Source organism: Rhipicephalus sanguineus, chromosome 3, assembly GCF_013339695.2.
Source record: "Rhipicephalus sanguineus isolate Rsan-2018 chromosome 3, BIME_Rsan_1.4, whole genome shotgun sequence".
Taxonomy (NCBI): Eukaryota; Metazoa; Arthropoda; class Arachnida; order Ixodida; family Ixodidae; genus Rhipicephalus; species Rhipicephalus sanguineus.
The window spans coordinates 91,617,830-91,638,259 of NC_051178.1; the positions used below are offsets into that span (position 1 = coordinate 91,617,830).

The 20,430-nt window shown below is 44.7% G+C and overlaps 1 long non-coding RNA gene across 1 annotated transcript; it reads right to left on the reverse strand.

The window, feature by feature from the left end:
- Positions 1–989: 989 nt before the first annotated feature.
- LOC119385034 (uncharacterized) lies at positions 990–7,031 on the reverse strand. Its single transcript, XR_007415365.1, has 3 exons — positions 6,972–7,031; positions 4,299–4,339; positions 990–1,248 (listed from the first exon to the last, which is right to left on the reverse strand). It is a non-coding gene; the product is annotated as an uncharacterized LOC119385034 (long non-coding RNA).
- Between the last annotated feature and the right edge of the window lie 13,399 nt (positions 7,032–20,430).

A 20,430-nucleotide genomic window follows, 5' to 3' on the forward strand; every position in this document is an offset into this window, starting at 1 on the left:
ATAATAATCTTCATTTAGCATGTATGAAATATGATGCAGAACATATGGATGCTCTCTTTTTATAATTAAATAGGGCATGCCCTAAAAATCTGCTGATAGAATATTATCATCCTTGGAATTGCTTGCGTCGCATGTGCTCCGAAATCGTATTCTTGCCTCATCAGAAATATCGCCGCGGCATGAATTCGAACAGCCCACATGCTATAGGGCGGTTCCTATGCTATACGGCTATCGCTCCAAGCGACCCGATGCGGTGGCTCACAATGGCATACATGATAAAACATCTTCACTATGTTTCATTATGCATTGTCAGGGCCATGCGCACGTGGCGTAATGACTAGACCACCAGACTTCTGTCCGGAAGGTTTAAAACCGCGAGGCACTATTTCGACTAGTTGCACAACTGCAATAATTTGAACTGAATTCGCGTCTGCGCAGTGCGCACACATTGCAAAAGGGAACGAAAAGTGTGGCAGTGATGCAAAAGAAGCTTCAGCTTAGGAAATATACTGCCGCTATAATCCCGACGTCACTGATAATAGATAACTATTGAGTCCTCGTTAGAGTACAGATTGATTACTGTGCAAAATAGTTATCGTCCTATCAAATACAATTTTCCGCATTTTCCTAAGTACATTAACCTGTACAGTAAATTCCTGCTTTACAAAGCACGGACGTAAAGTCATAGGCAAGTAAAATCAATGAACGCCAAACGTAAACACAAGTAAAAAAATAGAGTTCATTGTTTTGTTGACAGTATCAATTAACATATACTAATGAAAAATAATAAATGTATATTGTGATGTCAGTGCTAGAATCCCTGTGGGCATGCAGGTGCATTGGCGTTTTTCGGAGAGGCTCTGTGACGGGATAAAAAGTTGCTGAATATGCGATGCTCGCTTACAATGAAAGAGAATTAAGGCGCAAACTGCAACCTTGTACGCCATAGGGTTGACGATCATAATTGATTTTATTAACCTTCACGTTTCTGTTGATTCCGCACCACCAGGTGTTTTATGCCAGCTGAGGCTCCGCCCGTCAGTACTCCAATAACGATGGCTTTCACAATAAGCGTTAGGAAGTATTCTTCGCTGCCTTCCTCTGGCTGATCAGCAAGGCTCAGGCCTTTCATGGCACTCAGAAGTATTTCCCTTTCTTCCAAAGTGCTTAATGAGAAATCGCCCTGCAGGATCTTGCCCAGAGATTGCATGGTCTGTCCAGCTTTCTTCACTATGCTTGCTTCAAGCTCTGTGACAGAGAAAAGAGATGGGTACACTCTTCATTACTCTTTCGCTTATTATTATTTTTTTGTGGCAGCGCTGCGTCTAGCATTTTTCTTGTAGTCATTCCTACACAATCCTGATACACACGTTGAAGTTGATGGTGAAGCAGTACTGCGTTGTCGTTAGTGAGCAGTAACACAGTATTGGCGGCTGTACGCGACACGCATTTGTGCGTATGCATTCGTCTTTGTAATGGCAGCTCATCGACATATGTCTTCAGCGGATGTGTTTGCGTGTCGCTTATCTACTGTGCGACTAGGAAGCCAATATCATGATTTGTGGAAGGTAGCCGGTATGTTGTTCAGTCACAAAGAGAGATACAATAGTAAAGGACAGGTAACAGTGGGAAAGCAACTCTTCTTACAACTTGTCAAGGTGACTGCATATTATTTCAATTAACACTGATTGTGATAAGCAGGTATCTCTGCGTCTGCGTTATCGCATAGCAACGGAGAGCATCAACACTAATTGTCTTTTGCAACTTCCCCACCACGCGAGCCTTTTATTGAACGGGTGCAGATAATTTGATCTGCTCTGTATCGTTAGCTAAATAGGATGACACCAATAACAGAAGAATTACTTTCAACAGCTTTAGATTAAGGGCACTAAAGGGGCCCTGCAATACTTATCCAAGTAATCGTCGAACGGCTTCATAAAAAAATCACAAATCGACTGCCGCAAATATCTTTAGATTCCGTCAATACGAGGGAATTTACAGAGATTTGTCCCTAGCTGCAAGCGCTTTCTCCCTCCTTATGTACTAGCGAGTGCGCTAAAAGCTACGCCGGGAGGGGATGACGAGGAGACAAGAAGATGCGTCCCTTTGTCGGTGCGCGTTATAATCTTGTGCACTTTCCTTGTTTCTTCGAAAGCGCCGCTAACTTTCCGTGTGATCTCGAGCGCGCGCCAGAGCACGTGGCGGCATCCCGCGGCGGCCACAGTAACTATGCAGCTCACGATGCTCAATATCAGCCCACGACCATGATCTTTGGGCTTATGGCGTGGTCATTTGGTTTTATGGCATCATTTGTCGAGGGAAGACAAAACAATTTTTAGCTGACTTTGAGAATAACTTGCAAATTACAGGTCGCGTAATGCGCTATAATGTTTGGCTCATGCGTCCTTAGGAGCCTCCACTAGCAGCGTCGTCTGACCATGTTCTAAAAGTGTTGCAGGGCCACTTTAAGCCTATGCAACTTTTGATGAAAAACTTCTCATTACAGAGCATGGACAGAGTGCGTGCCACCTTTCTGTGTAGCTTCGCACTCGCGACTTCTTACTATTTCTTTAAACGAACACTGTAAATAAATCTAACATAATTTCATAGTAAATGGCAGCATTCCTGGCAAAATATGTATGTTGATAAACAGTGCTGCTCTAAATCGTCTTACGTTGTACACGAGGAAAATTAAACTTAGGTGGACACTGCTCTTGAGATAATTTGTAGATCGAGCGCTGAACATACGATCCTGAATCTCGGTGTATTCAGCTTGCGTATCTTAATTTAGACAGAGCCGATATGCTGATCCTAACATCTGTTCTGCCTTGTTTCAGAAGCTAACACGAAGATTATGTTAGTGCAAAACATTCCTCGGACAACATTTACGTGTGCTTGGCATTTTTACTAATTACTGCACAGAAAAACAGCTGTAGTGTTAACGCCACATATGCAAAGAAGGCTGCTGGACAAGCACAAGAGATAAGTTAACACGAATGCCTATTATTGCTCTGACGACTGTCCATTTCTATTATTTTAGTTGAATCTTTTAATCATTCGAAATACTTTACAGACCCGAATAATACGCATTTGATAAAAAAAGCTTTAAAAAATGTCAGTGTAAACAGCACATGGTCATACATGTCTTACACAAAAAATAATCAAACCATGAAGAATAAAGTGCACGGTGCTTTTACCGTGCAAGCAATCTTTCTTTCGCAATTAAACTACTAGGGTAGGCATACGTTCTCGGACAGAATACCGTTATAAAAATAATAAAAGTACACGCATTGCGCTGGTTATGCTAACGCTCAGGTTGAGAGTTGTAGGGAATATCGAGGAGAAAAAAAAGACGTTTGACTTCGCATTGTTCTTAAAAGAGACACCTGCACGTATTGCAGCAACTAATAAATGTACAAACAAGCAAAATTTCAGTACCTCCTTCTGCGCTCCCAGTTGTCATGTTCGTATGCTACCCTAAGAACGAAATGCTACAAGGCGTCGGCTGAAGGCAATCCATTCGTGAGTAGAGGTCACGGTCAGGTGCTGCAATGAGCCAGGGCGCCCGTTTCTAGGATTTCCAATCCATGCTGGTCTCTCATATAGTCACCGCATAATTTAAGGAACTGCAGCATATGCGCATTAGATTCGGTGGCCCCAAAAAAAGCCTATTTGCGAGATAACTCGCTTTTCTAAATGGTTGCTAGTGAGATTTATAAGATGATTTTTGTGAAAAGAACGAGGTTCATTTGGTGCGGAGACATCGCACAAAAACGCGGAGACTTGGACACGAAGCCCGCATCCTTGTAACGTGCTGTTATATAGTGCTGAATACAATTAATGCAGCTTACGCTATGTACACCGATGCATTGCTGATTGATGGTGCTGCCAGAAAAATGCACTATGCACTTCTCATTTTAAAACATGCTCACTCGTATGAGTGACGAGTCGGGTAGCAGCATAGATAGAGAAAGCTTTAGCTGCTCTTAACTAATGGCTCTTTCGAAAATGGAGAAGCATTGTACACATATAAAACCTTGTCACTATGCTACAGGAAACGTACGCGCACTCATTGCTTAATGTTTCTTTTTTTTGCATGCTTAATTTTGGTGCATGCTTGATTTTTATGCGCGAAGCAACTGCCAGCAACAGCAAGCTCCCGTATCAACTTCATTATTTCACCATCGCGCCAATGCACTAATATAAAAATTGAGAGTTTTTGTAATTTAACCTATATTTACACGAATCTCAAATGACTGTCAAAGAACACGAGATAGATGCATAAAAATAAATCTCACCATTGTTCAACTTTTCCCCTTCAATTCCTCCTGCTTCTTGGCTGAAAATAAAGCGAGTGTGGATATTATTTATTCAAAAGTGAACTTCCGCATGCTTGAGTATTGTCTTTATCACACGAAGAATAATATCAGTGCTTACGAATTCACGCAGAGGACCTTCTGGAAACTCTTTAAAAACTAGAAATATAGTTGCATATATTTTTCACAGTGAAATGTTAGCAGCAGTACATTCAGCTTCGCTGCATAGTGGAGGCGTGGTGCTTAAAATTGGACTGCTTTGAAACTTCTCCCCCCTCCCCCTAACGGGAAACCTTGTGCATGCCTATGACACCGACCACATTTAAGCGGAGACTACAGAGACTTAGGATCTAAGTGTGGGTTGCGCCCTTGTAACAGGTGAATTCCGCTAGCGCAACGGTTACGGTCAAAGCACTAATGATAAAACAGTAAAATGAAAAACGCGCTTTACCACGCCATGTTTCACGCACCGTTTATTGTTACTTTTATAATTCTTGACGGCATGTGTTAGGACTTTTGTTGGTGGTAACCACAAAGCCCCCAAACACAAATCTTTTTCAGTGGTAACCACGAAGTCCATCCTACACCGAATAAGCAAAATAAAGCTTCGATGAATTTTAGAAAAGTCATTGAGAAAAGAATTTTAGAAAACTCATCAGCGCATTGAGTCGTCTTCGGACCAACTTTATCACGCCTGATGGTTCACGCGATAATAACGCGTACAGCAAACGTTCAGGTTATTTTTTTCTGGTCTCATGATCAATGATTCTTAATATGAGCTCAAAAAATAAGCGCTTTCAACAATCATTTATGTCAAAGGTAATTCCACGTTACTACTCAACGTACACTTGCAAAGCTAGCACAACTCTTATTTGAACTGGAGTTAGGAAAGGGTAGTTTAATTGCTAGTACAATGGTGGTATAAGAATGTTATTGCAAAATCGTAAATGGAACAAACATTGCACTTACATTATAGCAGCATCTGGAAGACACCAGTGACATGAAAGATAGCACATAAATACCGCATTAGATACCTCGCTGCATCAAGACTGCCATGCGAACATTTCGAAAGAAATGTGTTGATGTTTGGTTTCTTGGGCTAGTTCGTCACACATTCTAAATTGATAATAACAGCGCCAAAGCACCAGCAAAGGAAACACACAAGGCGAGCGCTGATTGATTAGTTGTCAGTCAGCGCTCCTCCTGAGCCTTTCTTCGCTTGTGATTCGCCTCTTTTTGCGCTGTGTCCCGAATACCAAAACATGTTATTTTGCTTTATTTATCATGGTCTACCCTCACACGTGGTATTTCTCAACACGCAACGGTAGTCTTCTTCATCGTCAAAGTAGTGCGAAAAATGTTGATTTAAAACGTCATTGCTTTTTCGAAGTGGAATAAAAATAAAAATATATTGTTTTACGTGTTAACCGTTTCACATATAAGCACCATTTCTTACATCATAAGCGGAAGGTTACCAATCTATACTCGAGTAAAGTTTTTTTAATAACACCGAAATGAGACATCATTCTTTCTCACTTTAAATGGCTAGCTGTAAGCATCGCCTCCTCTGCAACGTAAGTAAAACAACGGTAGTGGCTTTGTTTCTTCCCAGAGAAGCGGCCAATCTACTACTGCGACTATCTCCTTTGTTGACACGTAAATCTTCATTGTGGCATGTAAAGACAATTTACTATTTTAAATGAAGTAATTTCTCAACTGGATAATGGCAGCTGTAAAAAGCTTGTAGCAAAACGAGTATTTAAAAAGATCGCTTACTCTGTTTCCAATACATACTTTACACACACACATATATATATATATATATATATATATATATATATATATATATATATATATATATATATATATATATATATATATATATATATATATATATATATATATATATATATATATATAGTGTTTTTTGTGTGTGTCGTTCAGTGGTTACGGTGCTCGGCTGGTGACCCAAAGGTCGCGGGCTGGAGCCCGGCAGCGACGGTCGCATTTTCGATGGAAGCGCAATTGCTAGAAGCCTATGTGCTTAGATTTAGGTCTACGTTGAAGAACCCCACATGGTTGTTTGACCTCCACGACGGCGTGCTCCATAACTATTCCTAAAGTTGGCACATACATCCCCCCAGCTTATACAATGTCATTTGTAATATTATTACCATTATTACTACCCTTTGACTAGAGACAATCTGGTTTTATCCGACATGGCTTAATTGTTCAAAAAACATACATTACATTCATGTGTATATGAGAGCCGAGAAATTCTGGGCTATAGTTGGCCTTGGCAAGCTCACGTAATAAGCACAACAAAATACAAACAGCAAGAAAGGTGGAGACAGGTTCTACCTTGAACTGTATTAGCGGGGAAGGCTTTCAAGTTAATATTCATGTCATTACGAATGCACTAAGTATAGCGCCTGTGCATCTTTGCTCTACGTAAGCCACTTCTGATAGCGTTTGCATATATTCCTGCGAGCGCGTGACCTAATGAATATATGTGAAACACTTCCGACTACGAAACAGATTGTAATACGTCTCGTTTAAGTCTACCATTCTATTGCGAGTGAGCCTTCTCGCTGATTCGCCAAATCAACTGTGAGCGAATATAAACCTAAGCGGCTGTTTTGACTCTCTACTCACCGAATGAAGTAGTGATGGCCAGCAGGACTAAGAAAATGAAGACTTTCATTATTGTATTTGCTGGAAATAAAATAAACGTCCCGTAAGTAAAGAACGTATAGGTTACTGAAGCGCCGTGAGTGCCTTTACCAACTAGGAGTCACTTTCTTTTTAACAGAAGTCATAAACTACTTGGTATTGCAGAAGCCGATTTCGAAGTAATCTATACAGCATGCGTCGCATATGAATCCCAAGATAACTGTCGTTATTCGTCCCATTAAGTATTATATCTCCTAGATACAGAACTATTGCAGCGCGCATAAGACACCGCAGTTCACACTGTGCGTCTCGCGGCGCTGCATTCTTGAAACTAAAGTTACAGTTGAAATTAAAGTTGCCTAAAGGTAGCAGAGTTACGCATAGGTCTGCCTATCAGCCAGAGCTATGCGGTGAAATCGCACTCCCTTTTTACAGGCGACATGCCTACCGTGTCGCCGGTAAACATATCAGGCGTGCCGAAGACCAGCGATAAACATTGACTATAAATGACTAGTGTTCAGTTCGCTGCAGCGGCTTCGTCCAGAAATACAAAAATTGGCCCGAGCGTCAGCTTCACCGCAATGTTTGGAAGACAGACGCGCAACTTGGCTACCTAAAGGCAACATATACAGTAACTCTACTTGAAAGAACAAGTGGAGCCACCTGTCGGCGCCATGCGGTGTATACTAATCAGTAGTCTCGATGCAAGCCCGCACAAAGCGAAAATCCCTACACGGACGTCACTGGGGTTACTTCTAATGGTTGACGATTGTAATGATTCACACTTTTAGGTGGCGATGCGTTGCGTTGGGATTATTGCTTTGAAAAAAGAGTTCGACAAGATCCGGCAGATGCGGCTTTTACATGCATATTCTGTGGAAGGCAAATCTAGACGGAACCGCCTGATCTGATGTAAGCGACACGATGTCCGCTTTACAAAAATGGTTCTCGTGCTGTTTCCGAACTTTTAAAAAAGTAAAATGTTCATAGTGTATTCACCGTCTTACTTATCGACATTTTACAATAAGGAACGAAATTCTCAAAATATATCTGAACATGTTCACTGATGAAAATGCATGAGTCATTACGCTCTGTGAATGTGAATAACCAACGAAGCTGTGTAGCTCACGACACCGAGGTTATACCGAAATTATGACGAAAGGTACAGAAAGACAAAGAATTTCCTTGAAACGTACGGACATGTGCAGACAGTCCATTTTGAATTTTGCGTATGTCACTTTAAAGTTTTGCATTTGAGCCGAATGCGTCTTTTTGCCGCATTCTCATTTTAGCGATATTTCACTGGACCAGTAACGAGTAGTGGGGCTTGTCCTATTTCTGTGATTATAGCTACGTTAACACTATAACTATCAACAGCCACAGCAAAATACGTTAGTACACTATATTCTAAATATCAATTAAAAAATAATGACGTAGCTGTATAAAGCATGCATTTCTTATGGAAAAGCGTACGGACTGAACGACATAAAATCCCGCGAAAATCGACTGTTTCATTCGTTGATATAACGAAAATGAAGAGACAAGAACTTACGAACTGCTTTCGTGCGCTGCACAGATGTAAGCGCCAAAGACACCTACTTGTGAAACTTTCGATTTTTATGGTAGGAATTACGTCGGAAATGAGTTTATCGCTCTCACTTGTAACAATAGCCGGATACTTATTCTTTGCGAGAGCTCATGCGACTTCGGCTAAGTGGATGGTGCAAGTGGACGTAACTGATAGCGAACCATTCCCCCCCCCCCCCAAAAAAAAAAATACGCGTGACACCTTATTCAATTTTCTGCAATCCCAGGGGCGCCAGCGTTGTGGTGTGATGTGCACTACTCGTAATATCAGCTTGCGTTGCTCCGTCTTATCAGCTTCAGATAACCGCACTCTCAATTTGGCGAGGCTGGTGCGGAAGGTGATTAATGACACTCTCGGCCGTCGCTGGCAAGTGATCTGCTCAGTTTAGGGTTAATCTTCAGTAACTTATTTCTTGTGTATTTAGTACGTATTCAAGCTAAATTAAGTGACATCGCAAGGTTTCGACTCTTGTTAACGCGTTAAAATAATTTTTTCAATTCAGTATCTTCGATAGCATGAGTAGGTCAAAAGAAAGTAACTCCGAGAAAACGGATCTTTGTCTAATCGCTCGTTTTTAACAGCGAAGTTCTTTCGCAAGTAGTTCCTTGTTCACCCTGTACCAGAAAACAATCATCGTCATAAACGGATATACGCCACGGAAATTGGGTAATACCCACTACTTCCCACTGGTGCACTAAGAATGAAGAAGGAAACTATCGTCGTCAAACGGGTATGTGGCACTGTGCGACCTATCAGAAAAATATAATCATCATAAACGGGTATGTGCCACACAAATTGGATAAATCCCACTACACACAAATTCCACTGAAAAGGAAAAGGCAACAGTCAGCCCAACAAAAATCTGCGAAGCGACGGCAGTGAGCCGAAGACCACGAGTACGTACAAGGACAGAATACTAGGGAACAGGAAAGGCAACGGCGACCTCGAGGACACCCTGAAGCGATGGAAGGCCTATACGCCAACGACGACGTGCCCTTAGATCTTTGAGAAGTGGGAACGCTTCGTTTCAGCGCGAGATTCTCTTTCTGGAGTTTGGACATCCGTGTCCTGTCTGTGAGTGTCTGTGGTTTAACTTTAACCTTTCTGCGCTGAGAATAAACGTAGAAACAACCAAGCATCACCTAGCGAAAGCTTAGTTACGCCCTAGAAGCAACCAACGAACAACCTGCATGGCCTAGCTAAGGCCTAGAAACAACCTAGAAGCAACCTACGTACAACCTGCATCGCCTAGCTAAGGCCTAGAAACAACCTAGAAGTAACCAGATTAGTCTTCAGGATCATTCAAAAGCCTTGAGCGGCTTAGTGCAAGCTTCGCCTGATTTTCTCCTCTCGCTTTCTTCCAATATTCAGTATCCTTACTTACTGCAAGCCCGAACTGGCCTGATGGCGAGTTTTGACTTAAAAGGACACTAAAGAGGAAAAGGATTTTTCTGTTATTAGTAAACTACTCGAGAGAGTGGTTTACTAATACCAAAACACCACGATACCAAAAACACCGCGCTTGCTGCGAGAAGACGCTTAGTGAGCGAGGAATCGCGCAAAAAGAAAATGTGGGTGGCGACGCCACCTTGAAGTTTCCGTACAATTCGCCATGACGTCACATATTTTGACGGCGCCTACTAGGGCCTACGTAGTTCTTTAACGGTAAAAATGAAGTACACTGTCCTCTGAGAGGGTCATAGAGTCAACATACCAACTATGAGGAAATTTTGTAGAGCCAATGGCGCCAAAATACGATAAATACACTTTGAAATCCGTGTCGTCGCGTGTGGAGATATTGGCGCCAAATTTAAAAATGAAACATTGAACTTCATTTTATCCTTTAATAATACACCTATGATGGTGAAATTAACGGCATTATAGTTCTCAAAGTACAATTTATCAATCTAAACCTATTCATTGTTTCTCTTTAATGCCCCGTTAAAGCCGGACATAAGCAACATTTCGTGCTTATTGAGGTACCAAGAAGAGATCTGTAGGTCAATGAGTGGGATTTACTTTTTAATGTAATGCACACGCTTATGTCATTGCATAGTTGCGACCTAGGGATTGAGGGAACATTTTTTTGCTGACATGAACTCCCTGCACTGTGCAGTTGCCTAGCTGATATCTTCAGGGTCACAGTTTAAATCAGATGATAAAGTACTAAGCGGTGGCGCAAGGTGGCACATCCCATTGTAACTACGCGTTAGGACAATTTGTTTTTCTCGATACTTTGAGAGGCATCCTCTTTCTTTTCGCCACTGATAACAACTCTGCAAAGTTGCAAGAAACTCTTCGAAGACCTCCCATTATTTCTCTAGTTTAGTTCTTTTGTCTATGCGGATTCATAATGAACTTAAGTTCGGCCCTTCCTACCATGGTCATACTGAATTATTTTGCGGGTGCCTTGAGGATCCCATTGAAAGGGTGGTGCAAGCATTTGCTTCATTTTAACTTTTACTTACTTTTCCTAAAAATGCAAACTCAAAAGGAAAGAAACGAAATAGTCTAATACATTGAAGCAGCAGATTCGTTATAAGGCACCGTGGCGCCATCTAGTAAGCCCGACCCTCAACTGAAGGATTGTTACTGAGTAATGACCCGATCCTGATGCGTATTCTGGCAGTTTTTCACTTCTCTTGCAGTTAGTAACCAGTTAAATGCGACCCAGTAGTCTTCAGTTACTACTTAGTCTTCAGTTATGCGGAATGAGACCCAGTAGTCTTCAAGGAACAATTGTTGTCGCCAAGTGCTAATCGGAGAAAGTTGCAGTTGATTCAGTTATGGGAAATACGTTGATGCCGACCGTAATGCCCGCTATACTTTATGTCAAGGGACAGATGTACATTACTAAATGTAATTAGCGGTGAAAAGCTCTTTCGCACCAAGCGAATTTCATTGAGAGAACTACAGAGTGTGTTTCTCGCAATAACGTCATTCCCGTAAACTCATTTACTTTTAGTGCGAAATGTCGTTGACTTTATTTCATTTTAGTTGTATAACCGAAATCTTCGGATTTATAAGAAAACGACAGATTGAAAGCGCAAGCATGCTTTTTCTCCATGCGTCTCCGATATCTGTCTGACTCCCAATGCTCGCGTTCACGGGCAAGCACAGGCTGGCGTTTCCAACCTGCAGCCTGCTTGGCTTATGTGTATCAGACGTTGGACCTGTGTTACGCCAACGCGAGACATGGGACTGCGCGACAACAACGCGCGACACGAGACGACGACAGGGCTGTCCCTTAAACTGCTCCGCAGTTAAGATACCGACATAGCGGCATTGAACTTATATATGAGACAGGACGCACGAATTTCGACGGCGTGGTGTGCGATCGAGAACCATATTCCTTTAAAAGTAGCTTTCAGTAATTCAAAAGGTGACCCGGAAGTTGGACATACTTAGACGAGGGTCGTGGTTGAGGTGGTAAGCATTTTACTGCAGACATTAACAACACAGTTGCGTGCTATCCCTATTTGAAAACCCGGTGGCACTGTCCCAGCGCCATACCTGAAGGAAGGGCAGTTTCTTAGCGCTGGTGTAGACGAGGACACATAAGAAGAGACACTATACACAGGGGCGCTACTCACAACAATACGTGGCCCTCAAAGCTTTCTCCGTAGATGTGGCAGATTTATATTATTCCTTACCGCATGATGACCGGTTACCATGCGTCGAAGAATGCATTGATGAGTATGGGCCTGTAAAATTTTCCTGTGAAGCTGGTGTCGCTGTCAGTGGTTTTTTAGAAACTTCTTTTTACCTCTCGTCAACCTTCATTGAATGGAATAGTCATCCTTATTTACAAATGAAAGGAGTTTGCATTGGCTCCTGTCTGGCACCTGTTTTAAGTGACCTGATTTTACCGAAGTTTGATCGGGCCTTGTCCCTAAGCTTACCGTCATTAGAACCTCCTTGCAAGTCTTCAGATACGTAGATGATTTTATTGTGTTCGTTGACTGCCCTGTGGAACTACTGCAGCATGAATGCGATGACATTGTATTCATTATGCGTAAATGTTTTAACCCCTTGTTTTCACTGTCGAAATGCCTCTTGACGGAACCCTAAGGTTCCTAGATGTATCTTTTTTGTTCACAGATCAGCGCACCTGTTGGTGCTACACACCCAGAGCTAATAAGGCGCTTTTACCATTTCATTCTTGCCATTCCAAACTGATAAAGCGTGGTATCACCAAGCAATGCTTTAATAATGCACTCGACAAGTCATGTTGCCCTCTGATGCAGATCAGCTTCAACGAACAGGCATCGCAACTTTTCACATGACTTTTCACATGACTTTTCACATGACTTTTCACATGACTTTTCACGCAACTTTTCATGGTGACCAGGGAAGTAATCGAGGCCTACCACATCGCAAAAAGAAAAGATTAATCGATAACTTTGAGCGATTGCGAAGTGTGCTTCTTAGAAAATATGATGTAGCCTGAACGTCATTGTAGCACGTGGTACACCGTCTTGTATATTAACCATGTTTTTCTGCGAAATAAACTAGTTGAGAGTGCAGCGGTGTCCCTATCATTCCTTTTGTGCCTGTCGTCGTGCGCTGCTTCATATGTAATCATGATCTTTCCATGAAGTTATATGAACTACATTCACGACACTTCATCACACACCTCAGACAAAGCTGCGCGCACGCGCGACCGACAGACGATTGCATTAGCGTATACGTACGTCCGTCGCTTAACAAAACTAAAGATAGATATGTGTAGGACACACAATAGAATAATATTTTCAAGATATTCGATAAGTTTTCCTTTTCGACTCCTCGCTAGCCAATACCAAATCTTATACGAATTCCACCCAGCGCACCCAGTTTTTTTCCAAAGTGCTGCCAATGTTCCCAGTGCGCAGGCAGACACTGTGCAGCGTGGCCAGTGCCTCCCAGTGAGCTGTAAGACACTGGGACTTACTGTACAGTATTCCCAGCGTCTTTCAGCGCACTGGTCGGCACTGGCCACGCTGTACAGTTTGTCCCAGTGCCACCCAGCGCGCTGTAGTACACTAGGACTGGTAACGCTGTTTTTTCCGATAGGCATGCATCTGCGTGGCAGCTCCTAGTCAGGGACGCCATTGAAAAAGGCCGTTGCCCGGGCGCATGCCACCAAGAAGTGGTGAGCCTTCAAGGTAGAGCATCCAAACAAGTACTACTTCCAAGCCTCTCTGGACGTAGAATGTGAAACCCACGACGTGAGAGGTATCGGCGAGGACCTTAAAAGTCGGTGACGCTCCGGATATTTCCGGCATGTGGAGCCGGGTGACCCCTGAACTAAGGAAAGTATTAGTCTGAAGGTGGCGCAGTAGCCGTTCGTCGGCTATCTTCAGACCACGTGCGGGATCAGGGTAAAGTCGGCGCGAAGTGTCATAGTAATCCATAATGTCCAGGTAACGTTTGCGGCTCGAGTTGCCAGGATCCGACTCAGGACATGAAGAGGCAGCGGCCTGGAGAATTGAAGTGCGGGCGGCGGCATTCGGTGCCTCGTTGCCATGCGAACCTACATAGCCTGGGGTCGAGACTATTCTAACGGAGTGGGAGCTGAACCGCCAGGAGGTGGCCCGAAAGAGACGAGGCGTCAGCGGGGCGATGGATCCCTGGATCTATCAAGAACAGCCTGAGCGCTAGTCTCTCAAGATAGTGTGAGTGCTCGGATGGGAGGCGGCCAAAGCCTGGCAACCTCTTCTGCACGGGTGTCGGCTATAAAGAAGAGGCCATCGATGTAGTGATCCTCAATGGTCACAGCGGCCACATAGGGGACCTGCGAGGCCGAGCCCGAGACATCTACATAGAATACGCCATAGTGATCAGAGTGGCGCGCCTGAAGGGCAGCAGCATGCCTTTGCTTGGGACCAGGGTATTCTTTGGAGTTCATATTGCGTGAGAGCAAGTCTAGCCATAGCTTCTGGCGCCAGAGTTTCGGTACCGGGGAGGAGGGACCGGGTCATAGATTGTGTTAACGCCTAGGCTGCGTAGTACACTCACCTCGGCAAGAGAGCGCTAGTAACTCTCTTTGCGAGAGTAAACGCTTGTACCATAATTCACTCCCTTTTCATGAGTGCTGGGAACTATCTGCTGCACAGAGTAGACACACTCTCTCGACAAAGTTCCCGTAATTTGGCTGAACGAGAGCGAATAAGCTCCCTCGCCAGAGTAAGTCACGCTTTTGAAATGGACTACATACACTCTCGGCTGGAATTACGCTACTGCCTCGCAGAGTTTTACAATGCTGGTTGGGTTAGAGTGCATGAACTCCCTCCAAGAGTAGAATCATGCTTGCTGCTTGGACTAACGTCTAAAAAAGGGGGAGAAAAAAAAGCCATCGTGAGTTTTTTACAACGTAACGCCGGTCAACATAAGCCCAATGCAAACGCATCTCAGGCGATTCTCTCACTTCCGCTTACCTCAGTTGCACTTTAATGTAACAGTGAAAAGCTTTCGACGCTAAAATGCGCATTCTTCAACCTTCGCCAGCCACTTGCACCGCGATCGGTCGCACTCCATAGGACCTGTAGGACTCCCAGCGAAGGTAGGCCTAGCGCATCTGCCGAGTCCGTATGTACATGCTGTCGGCGCTTCTGGGTTTAAGGATGCGCAATTCGGACGTGTAAGAATGAGTGTACAGTAAAGCTTTAGTATCGGTTAACCTGAATGAACCATTTTTTCTTGCGTACTGTGTCCGTACAAGAAGCGATGGGCCTCTTACGACGCGCTTTCAGCAACCGCACCCCGGCAGCCACCGAAAGCCGCCGGTCGCACTCGCCGGCACTTCGCTGACACAGACTTGTCAATTAGTACGCCTTGTTGAACTAACATGATGGCACGCTTTCTTGCACGTTCAATTTGGTGTTTGGCGATCGGTTATGTATAGAGTTGCACCTATCGATCGAGATGCAAATCAGTACACTGACACGGTCGCTGTACTTGTGTATCGTCGATTGCGCGAGAAAATACGCGTTATTCAATGTCATTCGTGGTCGGCAGCTCTTTGTGGGTTATAAAAACGCCAATTTTATTTGGAAAGGAAGATCGCGTCTATCTTCAGTATGCGACCCCTAAAGATGAAGCCGAGCGGGTGAGCTATGTTTTGACTAGTCTTTTTATTTTTACTTCAAGAGTGTTGCGCTGGAGCGTGGCGTAGTGGTACATACTTCGGCTGAGAATACGAGGTGGCAGGTTCGATTCCTCTTGCCAGACGTTCTTTTTTTTTGCACGGCTCCTTTTCTTTTATTGCAGTATTGCCTCAGTGTCTACCTTATTCCAGTGGCAATTAGGTTGTGTCGTAAACTAAGTTGGCAATGTGTTAGAAGTTGCAGAAGTTCAAGGCTTCGAAGCTGCCTCTGTTGGCGTCTCAGAAACCAAAGGCTGAAGATCACAAAAACTTTCTTTTGTTATTACTGAAAGCTATCCTATTAACTTGCACATTAAAGTGACACCTGTGTCGTCTACGCTCGGAGGATTATGGTTAAGAGACAGTTAGATATCGCTTTGCGGCATCGGCCAGGAGCTCGCGCTAGCTTGTACTCCGTCTGCTTGGGAGGGATTTCCCGACCCTGTTCGCCCTATGTCGGGGCGGGAGCTCCGTGGATTGGGAACTCTATCTGAGTAGCAGAGAGTTCGCGGTCTCCTTTACTCTGCCTTCAAGGAAAGAGTAAGTTCCGCGGCTAACTCTTCACTACTCCTCCACGGCGTTAAAGAACTCTGACGAGAGTATGCAGTCGCTCTACTATTGCAATACTCCCTCTACATCTGTGAGTGTAGGCAGCGCCCTGAAGGTGTCCATAGCAGGCGATGTAGTTGGTTGACGCGAAAAACTTCCCGCAATAGAGTTGTGCACCCCAGGGCCGCAATTCGGCAATTGGATGTTCTGATGGCAAGGTACAGCGCACAGGCGACTACGCAGGCGGAGGTATGGTGAGGCATAGCGGGCCCGATTGGTCAAAAGCGTTTAAGACTACCGCAAGGACTGGGTTACTCGAAGCCCGCCACCTTTCGTACAGACCCGCCGCAGTTTTCGCGCGTGAGCTGTGGTTGTATGATATCTGAAAAGTTATCGCTGTCTGCCATATATACTGTTGATTGCATTTAGCACATTCAAGCCGGTAGACCACATTGGCGATGTCACAGATGATGAAAAGTTGGACGTAGTACTCATTGCTCCTCATCCGTCCTATTGTCAGATCTGGCAACGGGGGTGTATGTCCTGCAGTCACTCCACCGCTCGGATCTATATTTGACTTGCCTGATATGTCGCGTAAATTTGTATTTCTTTATTGTACAATGCGAAGTTACATTACGAGCACGGGCTTCAAGTGATCAGGTGGAGTTATGTTTTATTGTGTTTCCTAAGGATGGCTGATACCTTTGGTAGCGACGGGCAGTAAGTTATGATTAGAGTAGCCTGGTGTTCCTTAAAAAATGACAGATCGTTAGACACTTTGGCGCACTCAAGCGTGCCGGCTTGAACGACGACATTATCAATTACTTTCTCCGATTATTTCTGCTTTAGGAGGACGTTTGTCATTTGCAAGCAATTAGTATCCAAATCTTTGTTTCCAAATCTTCTTGGTAACATATGGACCTAAATCAATACGCCTGACCTTACGGAATGTCTGTGTTACAGTGCTTCACATGACTACTGTGAAAGTGAAAGTACCGATGGGTGTCCGTTGGCTTCCTGTATATTTTGGAAACGAATCCGCTTTTGGAAAACCAGGCTGCTACATCCGCAAACTTTATCAATCAAATCAAATTAAGTTCATTTCCACATACAACCGGTTTTCAAGACCGTGGACAAAAGCCAGCAAGGCTTGACGTTGTTTGTGGCAGCGTTTTACAGGCAGCAACAAAACAACAAAGCATGAACAAAGTTTAACAAGAAAAGATATGTATATAACAGTGAATCTACTTAAAGGATAACCATGACGAAATATTACAAAAGGCGAACCGTGTGACTAACAGAATGAGTGGCATTCAGAGCTCTTCATGAGTACCTTACAGGAAACTCAAGAATATTTTCAAAATATACAGCACTATAAGCATGAATCTGTGGATTATGCTTTGCCTGGAGTAGTCGGAAAAACTTAAACAGTAGGATGCGTAGAATCCAGGTCACACGCGAAAATCACTTGAACCTTCAGATATCTACACATGCGCACCTTCTTGGTTATGAAGAAATTCTTTTAACACGAAAGTGTTTTATGCCGGGGTCCACCACGGTTCCACTGACGTATTTCCGTCACGGATATGACGTTCTAAAAAATAAAGACGAACAGTGGGCAAAGAAAAAAAACATGGCTGATCCCTCCGTATAGGAATCGGTATAACACGAAAGTGAAACGTGTCTACACAGAAGTAGTGCTTATCAGAGCTTGTACAATGTCTGTTCGCGTTTGGCAGCTATAGCACCGATTGGCGTCGATGCACCCATGTAGACGCCTAGTTTGTAGCGGTTTTAGCTTGAGCCACAAACGCGTGGGTCTCGTTGGCCTCTGTCTCGCTCCACCAAGGCACGACATTCGCCCGTCAAAATCATGTCCTTTCTGCAACGCGTATTTCAGCCGTTTTGTTAGTTGGTGCTCTCGCAGTCGAAGTAGTCGGCGGCGGTAAATCCCGCTGGTGCATGCGAAAGCTGCACTACCCGATGAGCCAGCGCACGCTGACACGAAGCGAAAGGCAAAGAACGTAACTGCGCCTAAGGTGCCTCGGCGACGCTACCGCGGCAATGGAGTGTCCCTCGCCGGTGTCGAGACGCTTTTACCATGACCTCCGATATCGCGCGCAATCTCGGAGTAAGCGCTAGTAAGTGTCGATCGTGACGCATTACTTCTTTTCAGCTGTCACAGACGGCGGCACCGCCCCGCTTTTCCCCGCCTACCTACACCGCCAGCGGAGAGCACCGTGCCAGAGAGAATGTGTGAAAGATAAAGGCGCGTTCGTGCTGTGTCCAGGATCTGCCAGGTAGCTTAGTTGGTTTAGCATCGGGCGCTAACCGTCGCGCCCGCAACGTCGTCGGTTCGATTCCCAGCGGCGGATCGTTTTCTTGGTTTTTTCTTTCTCACCCGTCGGCGTCCATTTTATCAACGTCATATCCGCTAACGGAATTACTTTGTGGACCTCGGCATAAAACACTTTCGTGTTAAAAACCAGGAGAAAAAGTTCCGTCACCGGGAATCGAACTTACGACCCCTCGCTCCGCAACGCGTAGCGCGAAACGATTCGGCCACGGACGGCACGCTCTTCGCAATGCTAACGGCGAGCTATTTATATGCACCATTTGCCGGTGGCGATACTCACAGATCCGCGTTACAGCGTGTTTTCGTTATCAGTAGCTAGATGGCGCGAAGGGCTCGAAGAGCGCGCTTTAAAAGTCGCCGCCGTGGCGACGAGCGCCCGCTTCTACAGGGCGTGGTCGCTCGTACGTGCGCTTATCTCGTGATCGCGGTGGTTCGTACGTCTTGCGTTGAGAGCACGAAGGTCACTTGGCCTACTGCAGCGGCCGCTTTTGCGAAAGGAGCGCGGTGCTCACGCAGAAATGTTACAAATGTGACAGTACGCTCTCATGCTGTGTATGATCGTTCCGTGCGTCCTTTCTGCTTGAGCAGCGCGTTGCAAGTTTCGAGCTGCTTGCCGTTATTCGCGTGAGAATACAATTCGTTGCTGTAGCATTGATTCCTTTGCCCTTGGGGCGAAAGAATGCACAACAAACGCTCAACTACGTCAGTGAAGACACGTTTCACTTTCGTGTTATACCGATTCCTATGACAGAGGGATCAGCCATGTGTTCTGAGTAGTCTGCAATCCTATTCACTTTGCGCAGACGCGAACCATGGCAGGCGCCTTGAATATGATGTCTGAGTTTGTTTTATTTCTGCAGTTTCACGCACGCGTTTATCATTATGTGCGCACCTCACTTCAAGAAGCGGTGACGAATGCGTCAACGACTGCGGCCCAATATGGCGCTCACCTGGAAGAAGGGTGTCATCACCCTGCTACAGGGGGAGGTGTCACAGACTTGGAGGCAGCCTCATGGCGAAAGGCAGGTCGTGCCATCTCGTGACATCGTATGAAACTTGGAATTGCAGAAAGCGCGTGTTTCACATCGCTTTTCATAAGACCTCACGTTTTGCTCCTTCCTTGCATGACCTATACCTCTCACTGCAGCCACGTGAGCGCATCTGCATTAGTACGCGAGCTGCGATTGGCGTAGCCGTCTGTAATAAGACGTCATACTCTTTATGCCCTGCATCTCGTCAAAAAATGAGATTTGTCCGTTGTATCGTGACGTAAGAGTTCGTGCTAGCAACGCGCTAAGTTGCTCTTTAGACTTGCCATGCGTCGGGCGCCTGTCCTACGTTCCAAAGAGGAACAGCGGCAATACAACGAATGACGACGCGCCCAAAAGCGCAAGGTTTCGCGTCGTCGTCGAGCCAGTGCTACCGACGACGATCGGTCAAGTGAAGCCGAATGCACACCCGGTGTCTCTCTGTCGGAACACTTCCCGTGTTTCGCTTCATCCTCACAAACAGCTTGAAGTGCTTCAAAGTTTTAACCACGCTGGAGGCTTTAGCTAGTTACGTCTTTTCTTGTTTTTTTCGGCTTCCTCAGGCTGACCAACCACACTCTCACACACACGTAAAAGCCTATATGTAGTAGCTTAACCAGTTGATCATACCAGATCTTGCGCAGTTAACAACTTGCTGCAGCCGGACCTTGGCGGCCACATCGTAGCGTCCATTAACTTAAGACTTAGGATTTGGGCTACCTTATCAATAACCTTTTTAAAGCGGTAGATTTCATTGTACCGTTGGTAGAAAGACTTGCGTCGACGTTGTTCAC